The 13,417-nt window shown below is 37.5% G+C and overlaps 1 pseudogene; it reads left to right on the top strand.

The window, feature by feature from the left end:
- The first annotated feature begins 12,492 nt into the window (after positions 1-12,492).
- Positions 12,493-13,033, top strand: LOC138438222 (dihydrofolate reductase pseudogene; annotated as a pseudogene).
- The last annotated feature ends 384 nt before the right edge of the window (positions 13,034-13,417 follow it).

The following is a 13,417-nucleotide window of genomic DNA, read 5'->3' as shown; positions in this document are numbered from 1 at the left end:
CTGTAGCCCCTGAAACAGTCTCTCAAAATGCTGCTCTGAGAGCTGCTCTGAAGAGGTGGAGGCGGAAGTCAGTATAGGTGTGATATTAGTGAAGAGGGACACGTGCAATCAAGAACAGATTTTGGCAGAAGGTTGCTGCTAGTCACAAGGAGCATATTCTCTGTTAATGATTTTAGTGCTTTTTAGATATGAGGAGAAATAAGAAATTGAGTTCATTAAGTTTCACAAAAATATCTATCTGAAAGCCTGTCTTGCCAGTTTTTCCAGGAACACAGACCCTCATTCCTGATCTCCCTGAACTCCTATCAGGGTGCATTGAAGGTTAGCAACTACTATGGCTATTGACCTAATCCCTGCAAAGGCAGATGGCAAGTGACAAATTTTAGCTGGCATGTAGAAAATGCTTTGGGCTTGAAAAATTCACAAATATTGTATGATATACCACAACTACTCTGCCCAAACCAGCACCTTTTCTATTGTTTCTATTCTTTATATCCCTATTGCCCATAATTTCTGCCTTATATATTATTTTGTTATAGCACAATTCTTTTTAGCAGCATTATAATTGCAAATCTGTGATAAATGAACAATATAAAAAGATGGAAACAAACTGGTATTAATAGTGTAGTAATCCCTATTGTGCTATATTTGCATCAGAAAATGCAAAATACACATTTTATAAAGGACAAATTTTATGTTCTATTTTTATTTTCACTGCCTTGTATAATATTGTAAGATTATTGTATGTCTTAATTTGCATTATAATTTTTACTACTTAAAAGTATAAATATGGCAACTTTGCAAAGTTTATTAATTTTTAATTTTTCCTTTTATAAAAAATTATCTAATAATGGGACAACCATTGCCAATCACATATGAAATATGAATTTTACCCCTTATGATTATTTAATAAACATTCTATATTTTCATTTTAATGCTGTTTCATATCAGCATTTTCAAGTTTTGCTTCCATTTTTAATATTGGCAAAAGTTACCACATTGACTAAACCCTGTTGCATATGGGACAGGGTTTTGCCTTATTTTGCCTTCTATCTCTCCCCACTCTTGTTCTCACTTTCTCTGTCAATGACAAATTCACACATATTTTAACATGGCAATAAAATATAACTAACTTTTATGTAGAAAAAAAAAGTGAGTTGTCTATGATCACACACTAGTAAGCTATGGGGCTAGAGTTTGAACCTACATCTAAGGTCAGATTTAAGTTTTGTAGGGCCTAAAGCTTATACAATATGTTCGGGTAGCTGTTATTTAAGCAAAAGAAAACAGTATTTGAATACAAAATGCCTATCTGGGGCAAGCGAGCAGCCTTGGAGCTTAAACTCATTTTGTCAGCTCTTGTCTGGGTATCTCTGACTTTCAGCATTTTCTTCCAGGTAATCAGACACATAATACAAATTAGTTAAAGGCAAAATTTAAATACAATTAATTACTTTTTTAGGTCACTAAAAATTCAACCATCTAGAGTTAGCCATTGTTAATTACAAATATTTATTTTTCTGCAGAGATCTTTCCATACATATGCGTTTATGTTTGCTTTTTTTTTTCTGAGTTAATGTGCTATGTTGTTGCTGTTTAGTCACTAAGTTGTGTCGGACTCTTTTGCAACCCCATGGACTGTAGCCAGTCAGGCTCTTCTGTCCATGGATTTCCCAGGCAAGAATACTGGAGTGTGTAGCCATTTCCTTCTCCAAGGGATCTTCCTGATCCAGAGATCAAACCCGTGTCTCCTGCATTAGCAAGAGGACTCTACCACTGAGCCACCTGGAAAGCCCTATGACTTATTATGGCAGATCAAAAATATTTGAAAAAAATTTTCAGAAATGTCAAAAAAAATACTTGAATTTGCAGCATCAAGCAACTATTTACAAAGTATTTACATCACATTTACAACAATTTACATAATATTTGCATTGTATCAGTCATTATAAATGATCTAGAGATAATTTAGGACTTCCCTGGTGGCTCAGACAGTAAAGCTTCTGTCTACAATGTGGGAGACCAGGGTCCAGTCCCTGGTTTGGGAAGATCCCCTGGAGAAGAAAATGGCAATCCACTCCAGTACTATCGCCTGGAAAATCCCATGGACAGAGGAGCCTGGTAGGCTACAGTCCATGGGGTCGCAAAGAGTCAGACCCGACTGAGCGACTTCACTTTCACTTTCGGAGATAATTTGAAGTATAGGAGAGGATATATTAATATTGTATGCAAATACTATTCCATTTTATATAAAGAACTTGAGCATCTGTGGATTTTGGTATGAAAAAGAGGTTCTGGAACCAATTCACAGCGATAGCAAGGGGAGGGAGACTGCATTTCTTCCGAAGTTCCAAACACGCTTCTATCCTCTAGACCTGCAACACAGCTGCTTCCCTGAGATCTCCCAGAACTCCTCTCATGGGCTGATTTCGTTTTCTTTATTTCATTATCTAGCTTCAGTTCTCTCATGTCTGCTCTCATAGTTTCAGCAGGGTTTTTGCTTGTTTGCACATCTCCCCTTTCTCCCTTAAAGTTCCTTTTTTTAGGTATCATGCTCTCTTTTCAGGTTTACAGTGCTGTCTTATTTTTCTGAGGGTGTGATATATATATACATATATATATAGTGGTTTCTTTTACTGCCTGCATTGTTTCTGTTTCCTTTAATATTTCACTTTCTCTAATATTCTCAGAAAGCTTGCTTTGCATTTCACGTGAAAATCTCTCCCCAAAAGTGTGGAAATTATTCTCTCGCCATTAAAATATTTAAGTGTGGGGCACTAAAAAGGTAATTGAAAATTCTGTGTGCATGGAGGTAAAGCTTATCAGCTGAGGGGTTCCTCAGAGAGCGATTGAGTATTTCAGTGTTGGGAAAATGTACGGATAAGCAGGGGCAGTAATGTGTATGCCTGTCTGCACTCTTCTTGAAGCCTCACCATTATTTATTGATTTTTACACAATTTTCCTATTTTAGCACAAGACTTGGGCTCCACAATTAAGTACTGCAAGTGAATTTCACATGTTCCCTGAGATATTGATTTCCTAAGCCTTTTAAATAGCCATTTGGAGTGTGGGTGGGGCCATGTTAAGGCAATCATATTTCCTATTAGAGTCAACAACCTTGATTTACAATCATTGCCCCAATATAATTAAATAGCACCCCCTTCTACTAAATATCTCCTGGTTTGGATGATAAATTACTATTTGGTGTTTTCCCAACACTTTCCATTTTTAATCAGGCATTTCATGAAGTCATTATAGTTAAAAAACCTGATTCAAAATAGTAATTTAGAGTAACAACTTCATTCTTATTAAAATTAAGATTTTTCTATGAAATATTTATATAAGTTTACTGTTTTCCCTAACTGTTTATTTTTTTTATAATACAAGTAAACATTCTTGAATGTTTCACCAGACTCATGTAGATATTTGACAACCACCATAAGGGCCATGTGCATTGTTATATTTGTGCATTCTCTAGACTCCTTTATACTTGATGAGGGTCTGGACTTCCAGTGACTGGTGGAAGTTAAGCTTGTTAGCTTCTTCCACTAATAAGGCAGTGGCAGCTACCATCCAGAGGGAGCCAGGTAAACCTCAGGTCACAGAAACTAGTTGTTTGGAAAAAGAGTCTTTACCATGGGGAAATTCCCCTAGCTTCTGTATAAGGATTCCCAGAGCTGCTCCCTGCTTTTCAGTCATATACAAGATGAATGGCTTTTTCAAGCTGGGGAGACCCAGAGCAGGGGCTCTGGTGAGGGTTTGCTTGATACCTTTGAAAGCTTTTTCTGTTCTCCATTCCAAAATAATGATATCTGGGCCTTTAGTGGCTTTATATAGAAGTTTAGTTATTAGCCCAAATGCTGGAGTCCAAATTCTAGAAAATCCTGCCATGCCCCAAATGATACAGAGATGTTTGTTTTTGGAGTATTTAGAACTAATACAGTTCATTTTCTATATGGAGATAACTGTCTACTTTCAGGGTATATTATATATCCCAGATCATTAACTTGTTGCTTTGTGATTTGGGCATTTGAGATTTGTGTGTTTTTCTGAAAGACTCTGTAACCCTGGGCCCCAAAGAAATTAAGGACTGCAATGGTATTTTGAATGAGACCTGCATGGAGGAGTTACATATAAATATATCATCTACATACTGTACAATTGCCTCTTCTTTTAGATTTATTTCCCTCCGTTCTTTTCCTAGGGCCTGGATAAACAAGCATGAAATGTGAAAGTGAAAATGTTAGTTATTCAGTCATGTCCAACCCCTTGGACTATAGCCCACCAAACTCCTCTGTCCATGGAATTCTACAGGCAAGAATACCGGAGTGGGTTGCCATTTCCTTCTCTGGGGGATCTTCCCAACCTAAGGATTGAACCTAGGGCTCCCACATTGCTAGCCAATTCTTTACCATCTGGGCTACCAGGGAAGCCCAAATAACTTTACTCACCAGGCTCCTCTGTCCATGGAATTTTTCAGGCAAGAATACTGGGAGTTGGTAGTCACTCCCTTCTCCAGGGGATCTTCCCAACCCAGGGATTGAACCCAGGTCTTCTGCATTGCAGGGAGATTCTTTACTGTCTGAGCCACCAATGAAGCCCAAGGTGCTTCCCAGCTGGCATTAGTGGTAAAGAATCCACCTGCCAGTTCAGGAAATATAATGAGACATGGGTTTGATCCCTGGATTGGGAAAATCCTCTGGAGGAGAGAGTGGCAACCCACTCCAGTATTCTTACCTGGTGAATCTCATGGGCAGAGGACCCTGGTGGGTTACAGTCCATAGGGTCGCAAACAGTCGGACACAACTGAAGCAGAAGAAACAAGTATGAGCTGTCCCTAAGGCAATACTGTCCAAACATGTTGCTGCATTTGGCCTTAGTTGGGGTTAATTCACTTGAAGGCAAACAGATATTGCAATGAGGAATGAACTGGGATACAAAAAGAGGCATCCTTGAGATGGAGTATAGTAAACCATTCATTGTCCTCAGGGATTTGGGCTAATATATAAGGACTGGCCACAAGGGGATATATAGAGACCATTACATCAGTTATTACTCTAAGGTCAAATACGATCCTATTTCCCCATTTGGCTTAATGACAGGCAAACTAGGGATATTGCACAGAAACTGGCAGAGTACCAAGAGGCCATGTTCTAAGAATTTACCTATGAGAGATTGTTTTCAGCTTTATGGGATATTGTCTCTTGTTAGGACAGATGGCTTCTGGCTCAATGCTAATTCTTACCATTCTGGCTTTAAGGCCCCTCCTGGGATTTCTTTATCACATATTGAAGGGTTCACTGCTTATAGAATATGGCTGGGTATAGGACCTTGCTCTGATGGCTAGTCTGTCTTGGTCAGAGTCAAGATAAAGAGTTGTTTGGGGCCTCCTAAGAAATTAAAAGATGCTTAGTCCTTGGAAGGAAAGTTATGACCAATCTAGATAGGGCTTATTAAAAAGCAGAGACATTACTTTGCCAACAAAGGTCCATCTAGTCAAGGCTATGGTTTTTCCAGTGGTTATGTATGGATGTGAGAGTTGGACTGTGAAGAAAGCTGAGTGCTGAAGAATTGATGATTTTGAACTGTGGTGTTGGAAAAGACTCTTGAGAGTCCCTTGGACTGCAAGGAGATCCACCTAGTCCATCCTAAAGGAGATCAGTCCTGAATATTCATTGGAAGGACTGATGCTGAAGCTGAAACTCCAATAATTTGGCCACCTGATGAGAAGAGTTGACCCACTGGAAAAGACTTTGATGCTGGATTGGGGGCAGGAGGAGAAGGGGACAACAGAGGATGAGATAGCTGGATGGCATCACTGACTCGATGGACACAAGTTTGGGTAAACTCCGGGAGTTGGTGATGGACAGGGAGGCCTGGCATGCTGCGATTCATGGGTTCACAAAGAGTCAGACATGATTGAGTGACTGAACTGAACTGAACTGAACCATAGTATGGAGCCAAGGGAGCCCAGAAGGTCTCTTTCTGGAAGAGAGGAAGTACAGTCACGCACAACTATTAATAAAAAGGCAGGTGAAATCAACCAGTGTTCAAACCAGCAAGTGAGAGGCCCAGTGTAGTAACGGGTGTGAGGCTTTTCATTGGCACCAGTCACAGTACAATTTTTGGAGGAAAGCTTGAGAAATCAAGACAGAGTAAGTGGCTCCATATCAATTAAAAATCAATCTTGTACCTACCATGTCAAGGACTATGTATGACTCCTGGATGAAGATACACATCTCACTGGGGGAGCCACCAGAATTCCCTGGCAGTCTCAGTCATCCAGCATGGCCATCTCAGGAGCAGGAACCCCTCTTCCTCTTTGGGACCAAGAGCAGTCTGTCTTCCAATGATACATTTGTTTGCAGGCAGGGATGGTCCAGGGGTGCTCTTACTGGCATTCTTGGGCCCAGTGGCCAGTTGATTTGCATTTGAAGCATTCACCCTTGTTGGTCTTACGTATAGAGGGATAGTTGAACTTCCTGGGCCCTCTTGGTTGTCCTGAAGTCATAAGGCATGGCTGACAGCAACAGCTATCAGTTTTGCATGAGCCCTGGCCTGCTTTTCTATATTGGATTCTCTCTTCCTCCTTATCTTGATCTCAATTACTAAATATCCCAAATGTCACCTCTATGAGTTGGGGCAAGGCGATTTATGGCTTTAATTGTAACTTTTGGAGTTTCCACCTAATATCAGGATCATAGTGGCTGATAAAATTGTCCTAGCAGGGATTGATCTTCCCGAGTGAATGGATCAATGTTAGTATATTTTCTAAAAGCTTCCACAACCTGCCTATTAAAGAAGGTTGGATTTTCTTTTTCTTCTTGAGTCACTCATTTAACCCTTTCATAATTAACCGGCTTTTTATATACTTTCTCAGTGCTTCTAATGCATGGTGTATCAAAATCATTATAAGAAATCATACAGCTTATTTTGCATTCCAAACATATTCTTTTTGAATGATTCTAGGAAGGTTACTTCAAATCTCTAAACCTCAGTCTCCTCATCTGTAATTATTAGTTCTCACTCTTTAAGAATGTAATGACGATTAAACAGCACAATGTATATAATATGCTTAGCTCAGTGCTTAATAGCATAATAGGTACTTGATAAGTTCCAGCATGCTAGTGGCTTTGTGTTGCTTCATACTATATCTTTCACCAGACTAGTTGCTATTTGACTTATGTTCTTTGGGACATGTTATACTGTTTAACTTAGAAAAATGTCAGACAGGCTAATGTAGTTGACAATTTAGAACAAACAGCTAATTTTATGATTAAGAATATATAGAATTATTGTTTAGTTAAGTAAAACACTGCTTTCTTTCTATCTGTAAACTTTACTCCAAAGAGAGAAAATGTAGAAAGATAAAAGAATATATCTTTCTACTTTTTCTCTCTTTGGAGTAAGCCAGAAAGAAAAACACCAATACAGTATACTAACACATATATATGGAATTTAGAAAGATGGTAATGATGACCCTGTATGCGAGACAACAAAAGAGACACAGATGTGTAAAGCGGACTTTTGGACTCAGAGGGAGAGGGAGAGAGTGGGATGATTTGGGAGAATGGCATTGAAACATGTATACTATCATGTAAGAAACGAATCGCCAGTCTATGTTTGATGCAGGATACAGGATGCTTGGGGCTGGTGCAAGGGATGATCAAGAGAGATGATATGGGGTGGGAGGTGGGAGGGGGGTTGATGTTTGGGAACTCATGTACACCCGTGGTGGATTCATGTCAATGTATGGCAAAACCAATACAGTATTGTAAAGTAAAACAAAGTAAAAATTAAAATTTTTTTAAAAAAAGAAAAATTTAAAAAAAAGAATATATGAAAGAAAACATGACCAAAAACTTTGACAGCAACTGTGAGAGTATACCATATAATCAGTCGTTCTCAAATTTTAGTCACATTTGTTCAACTTAAATACAATATACTAGTTTTTAAAAGCAATTTATTTTCCTGCATCCAACTCCAATAAGTTATGATTTGGTGGTCCTGCGGGAGAACCCAGGAACACTTACAGTTAATAAGCACACTATATGTGCAGCAGGTGGCTAGTGGACTACATTTTGAGACACACTAATCTTGCTAGGGCAAGACATTAAAATTCAGTAAAAAATACTCTCCTGGCCTGCTATTACATGGTGCTGTAATGCACATGCTCTTAGTTGCAGGTGAGACAACACAGCCATGTAATGCAAACACTGAAAGATAGCAATATGCGAAACAAGCACGTGTGCTAAATCACTTCAGTCATGTCCAGCACTTTGCGACCCTATGGACTGTACCCTGCCAGGCTCCTCTGACCATGGGATTCTCCAGGCAAGAATACTGGAGTGGGTTGCAATACCAAGCACATAGCAGTCCCAAATAAATTCAACACAGTTGTGTACTAACAACTCTCAGAAATAAAATCACAACTTTGCAAACCCATTTTGGAAACTTGCACTCAATAAAAATAAACAAGTAGAACGGCAAATACGTTCAACTTTCAGTTTGCTCCATTAACTTATCTGAAAATGTAAATCAGTTAGCCCTCACAACTCTAAGAGATGGGTACTTTTAATAGTCTAAAGATGAGAAAACTAAGGCACAAAAAGTTATGCAATTAATTTAGCTTGAGGACTCACAACTTACTAAAGTGGCAAATGCAGGCACTCTGTTTCCAGAAATATGCTCACGATGATGTTATAACTAGCTTCCTGGAAGGAAGAAGATAGACTGACTCCAATTCTAATATTTATCCTTGGCCATTACATAGCTTTATGTATTTTACAGACATTAAGGTTTAGTATTCCTTTAAATATCTTATATTTTTTTCTGTTTCTTCTCTAACTTTTCAGGTGTGTATATTTGAGTTAGTGATGAACACCAAGAACAAACTGAACAGAGACTAGCAAGGAGGAATGATAGTTTGCTGCCTGTATAGATTTCAGAGCAAGACAAACCTATGATATCCTAAGTTCTTTTTGACAATAACGAACTGTTCTATTCTCACAAAGCGGATTAGTCTTCCATTATACTACTTAATGGTATGAAAGAACGGCATTAGAATCTGCATTGTTATCCTATGTAATGCTGAAGGGACAGTTTACTGTGTTCACATTTAGCACTCTACTTTTTCATAAGAGAAACAAAATTGTATTTTTGAAGGTATTTTTCTCTATTGTTGTTCAGTATCTCACTCATGTCTGACTCTTTACAACCCCACGGACTGTAGCATGCCAGGCTTCCCTGTCCTTCACCATCTCCAGGAGTTTGCTCAAACTCATGTCCATTGAGTCAGTGATGTCATCCAATCATCTCATTCTCTGTTGCCCCCTTCTCCTCCTTCCCTCAGTCTTTCCCAGCATCGGGGTCTTTTCCAATGAGTCAGCTCTTCACATCAGGTTGCCAAAGTATTGGCACTTCAGCTTCAGCATTAGTCCTTCCAGTGAATATTCAGGGTTGATTTCCTTTAGGATTGACTGGCTTGATTTCCTTGTTGTCCAAGGGACTCTAAGAGTTTTTTCTCTATTATGATATACCAAAATGGTTACCAAAGCAAAGATATCTGTAATGGTCATCTTTGTTGTTGAAAGAATATGATTGCTATCTGAATGCTTCCAGAATGTTCTAAATAATATGCAAACTGTCTTTTCATATTTCAGTCATTCTGGTCTTTGTTTCTTTTTGTGAAATAACACCAATGACTTATTGTTTCCTGGTCCAATATTATTTCCTATCTTGCTCAAGATACCTTGATATTGTTAACTACTTACTACTCTTGGCACCTAAGATGAATAATTTTCCTGTATCTTTCAAAATCTATCATTGTATTTTACACTTGGCTATTTATTTCTACTTCTGAGTCCTATTGTTCAAGTTTGCTTTGACAATTTCATAATTATCAATTAGATTAGTTGCCATGTAAGTTAATGGCCACAAAGTGTGTGACTTCCTAAATAATTTTCACTGCATTAAAGTTTTGTGTCTTAAACCATTGGTAGGATACATAACTGCCTTTTTATGTGTTTCATTAACTAAATTTTTATATGCTCATTTAGGAACTCAGCTTGTAGGGACAAAATGGACCCCTGAAATGCCTTCCATTTCCACATCTTCTTGAAATTTACCATCCATGCAATGTTATTTTCTGATAATTCCAGTTCGCAAAGTTCTGCTTATCCTTAAACATCCTATAGAACTCCATTTTCAGCCACTGAGCTTTTGCTTTGTGTTTTAAATCTGTTCATTCTCTTTACTCAGTCATACTGTAAATTCATGGGGAATAGAGATTTTATATCCTCTACCATTATATCTCCTAGAGTGTCCTTTTTGGGCACTGGGTAGGTACTCATTAAATACTCATTGAAAGTTTTTTAATCATATTGTTGAGTTTCTTCCCCATACTTTGGATTGAGCTCAAACATCACTTAATACATAGTCTTTCTTAGTAAAAAAGAAAACAAGAAAAAAATTACAAACTAAGACTTTTTATCTGGTTACTGGCCTTTAATTATACTAACTGCAACTTTTAAGTTGCATTGCTGATCCAAAGAAAACACTGACTGTTGGTAATTTTCTGACCTGTGATTGATGAAATGTTATTGAGTAACATTAGTCATATTCTTTGTCAGAATATAACTTTGTATTTGGCAGCTATACCATCAATTAGCATTACTGCTGATAACCTCTATTTATATACCAAGTAATTTGTTTTTCCATATGAGCTGAAAGAAGGGGAGAAGGAAATGATAGTTGCTCATTGCCACAGTCATCTGCAGTAAGAAAAATAAAGAAATATTTTTTAAACTTTTGTTAAAATCTATGTTGTTAAGTACATGTACCCATTCATGCATGGTCATCTTAGGATGATTTCTGTCTACCATTAAGTATCAGTTTATTCTTATTGCCCATTTTTAATCTAGGTCTTTGATACTTCATTTCTTACCTAGATTTTTGGATGAGTCAAATAATCCAAGTCTCCATACCAAGGTTCCAAGAGCATTCACAATGCCAAACCAAAGAGTTGCTAACTTAGCTTATTTTTCCCCTTTTCTGAAATGCATTCTAATTAAGCAAATTCATATCTCAAAGCTTTTAAAAACACTTCTTAAAAAGGAGTTAAGCATTTATCTAATGTCTACTACGTCCCAAGCAATGTGGTGGGCATTCCGCATAAGTTTATAAATGAGAAAATAATAAGCTCTAAATAACTTGGACCAAAATAAAGCAAGCATAGTTCTTTAGATACCAATCTCTTTAGAGACTAAAGTATTGGAGCTTCAGCTTCAGTATCAGTCCTTCCAATGAATATTCAGGGCTGATTTCTTTAGGACTGACTGGTTTGATCTTTCAGTCTAAGGGACTCACAAGAGTCTTTTCTAACACCACAATTCAAAATCATCAATTCTTTAGCTCTAAGCTTTCTTTATGGTCCAACTCTCACATCCATACATGACTACTAGAAAAACCATAGTTATGACTATATGGACGTTTGTCGACAAAGTAATGTCTCTACTTTTTAATATGCTATCTAGGTTTGTCATAGATTTTCTTCCAAGGAGCAAGCGTCTTTTAATTTCATGGCTGCAGCCACCATCTGTAGTGATTTCGGAGCCTTTTTTTCCTTTGAGACTTTTTAAGTTATCTCAATAATGACAGTGGAGAAGGCAATGGCACCCCACTCCAGTACTCTTGCCTGGAAAAACCCATGGACGGAGGAGCCCGGTAGGCAGCAGTCCATGGGGTCACTAAGAGTCCGACACGACTGAGCGGCTTCACTTTCACTTTTCACTTTCATGCATTGGAGAAGGAAATAGCAACCCACTCCAGTGTTCTTGCCTGGAGAATCCCAGGGACGATGGAGGCTGGTGGGCTGCCGTCTATGCGGTCGCAGAGAGTCGGACACAACTGAAGCAACTTAGCAGCAGCAGCAGCAGCAGCAGCAATATTGACAGAGATAACCATAGAAGTCTCAATGGGAATAATTAATTTTTAGTACTTTAAGTACTTTATAGTTAACATGCAACCAGTAAGAAGAATCATCTAGTTTGAAATTAGACTATTAAATCATCTGTATTAGTAGCATGAATTTTGTTCACCTTTTCCCCTAAAAAAAAGAATGTTAGAGGTTTTTTCCATTAATTCAACCTCTTTTTTCATATTCACCCAGACTATCATTTGCTGTAGGCAAATATAAATACAATACAGATTTCAAAAAAAAAAGGAAAAATAATTCATTCTAAGCTTCAAATACACACACACACATTTATATGTAGGCAGGAAGATAAAGAACATTTTTGATGGAAATTTGAGCAACACTTTTTGTAAGTAGCAAACACCAATGATTTTTATCTAAGGATTCATTAGTTTTAAAATTTCAAACTAAGTGGAAAGAAAATAATGATTAATGACTTAAAGTCAGATTTAGAAAATCTAACATTTTAACTGATTTAATGCTTTCTACATACAAGTTAACATATTTTAAAGATAAAGATGTTTCGTCTGCTAAACTGCATCATCACTCTGTTCCAAAGCATGGGGCATCAGCAAGAATGGGGACCTGCCTTAGCTCTTGCTCAGGTATGAATTCAAGCATTCCTCGTCAGTAGAAGACAAACAGAATTTGGTGATTATGGGTAGGAAGAGGTGGTTCAACACTCCAGAAAAGAATCAATCTTTAAAAGATAGATTTAATATAATTCTCAATAGAGAACTCAAGGAACCTCCCCAGGGAGCTCATTTTCTTGCCAAAAGTCTGGATGATGCTTTAGAAATTATCGTGCCACCAGCATTAACAAATAAACTAGATATGGTTTGAATAGCAGGAAGCAGTTTTATTAAGGAAGACTTGAACAAGCCAGGCCATCTTAGATTATTTGTGGCAATAATTATGCAAGAATTTGAAAGTGATGCATTTTTTCTAGAAAATGATTTGGAAAATTATAAACTTCTCCCAGAATATACAGGTGTTCCTTCTATCCAGGAGGAGAAAGTCATTAAGTACAAATTTGAAGTAAAAGAAAAAAGCAATTAAAGTGAAAGTGTATTCTTATCTATTTTGATCTATCTTCCCTCTGTCAAAACAAAAATTATGCATTTTTTGTTGTAAAGACTTTTGCTGACTTTAAAACAATTATTTCTAAACAATGTATTCTTATTCACCATTAATCTTTTTTTATTGATGTTTATTGGAGTCTACTTGCTTCATAATGTGTTAGTTTCTGCTGCACAGCAAAGTGAATCGGCTATGCATATACACGTATCCCCTCTTGTTTGAATTTCCTTCCCATTTAGGTCACCACAGAGCACTGCTAGAGTTCTCTGTGCTATACAGTAGGTTCCCATGAGTTATCTATTTTTTTAGTACTATATTTCTCATTGTGAGCTTCCTTAGTGACAGCAGTAAAGGGTCTGCCTG

The sequence above is a fragment of the Ovis canadensis genome, chromosome 3 (genome assembly GCF_042477335.2).
Source record: "Ovis canadensis isolate MfBH-ARS-UI-01 breed Bighorn chromosome 3, ARS-UI_OviCan_v2, whole genome shotgun sequence".
NCBI lineage: Eukaryota > Metazoa > Chordata > Mammalia > Artiodactyla > Bovidae > Ovis > Ovis canadensis.
This window is presented reverse-complemented; position numbering and strand designations above follow the sequence as displayed.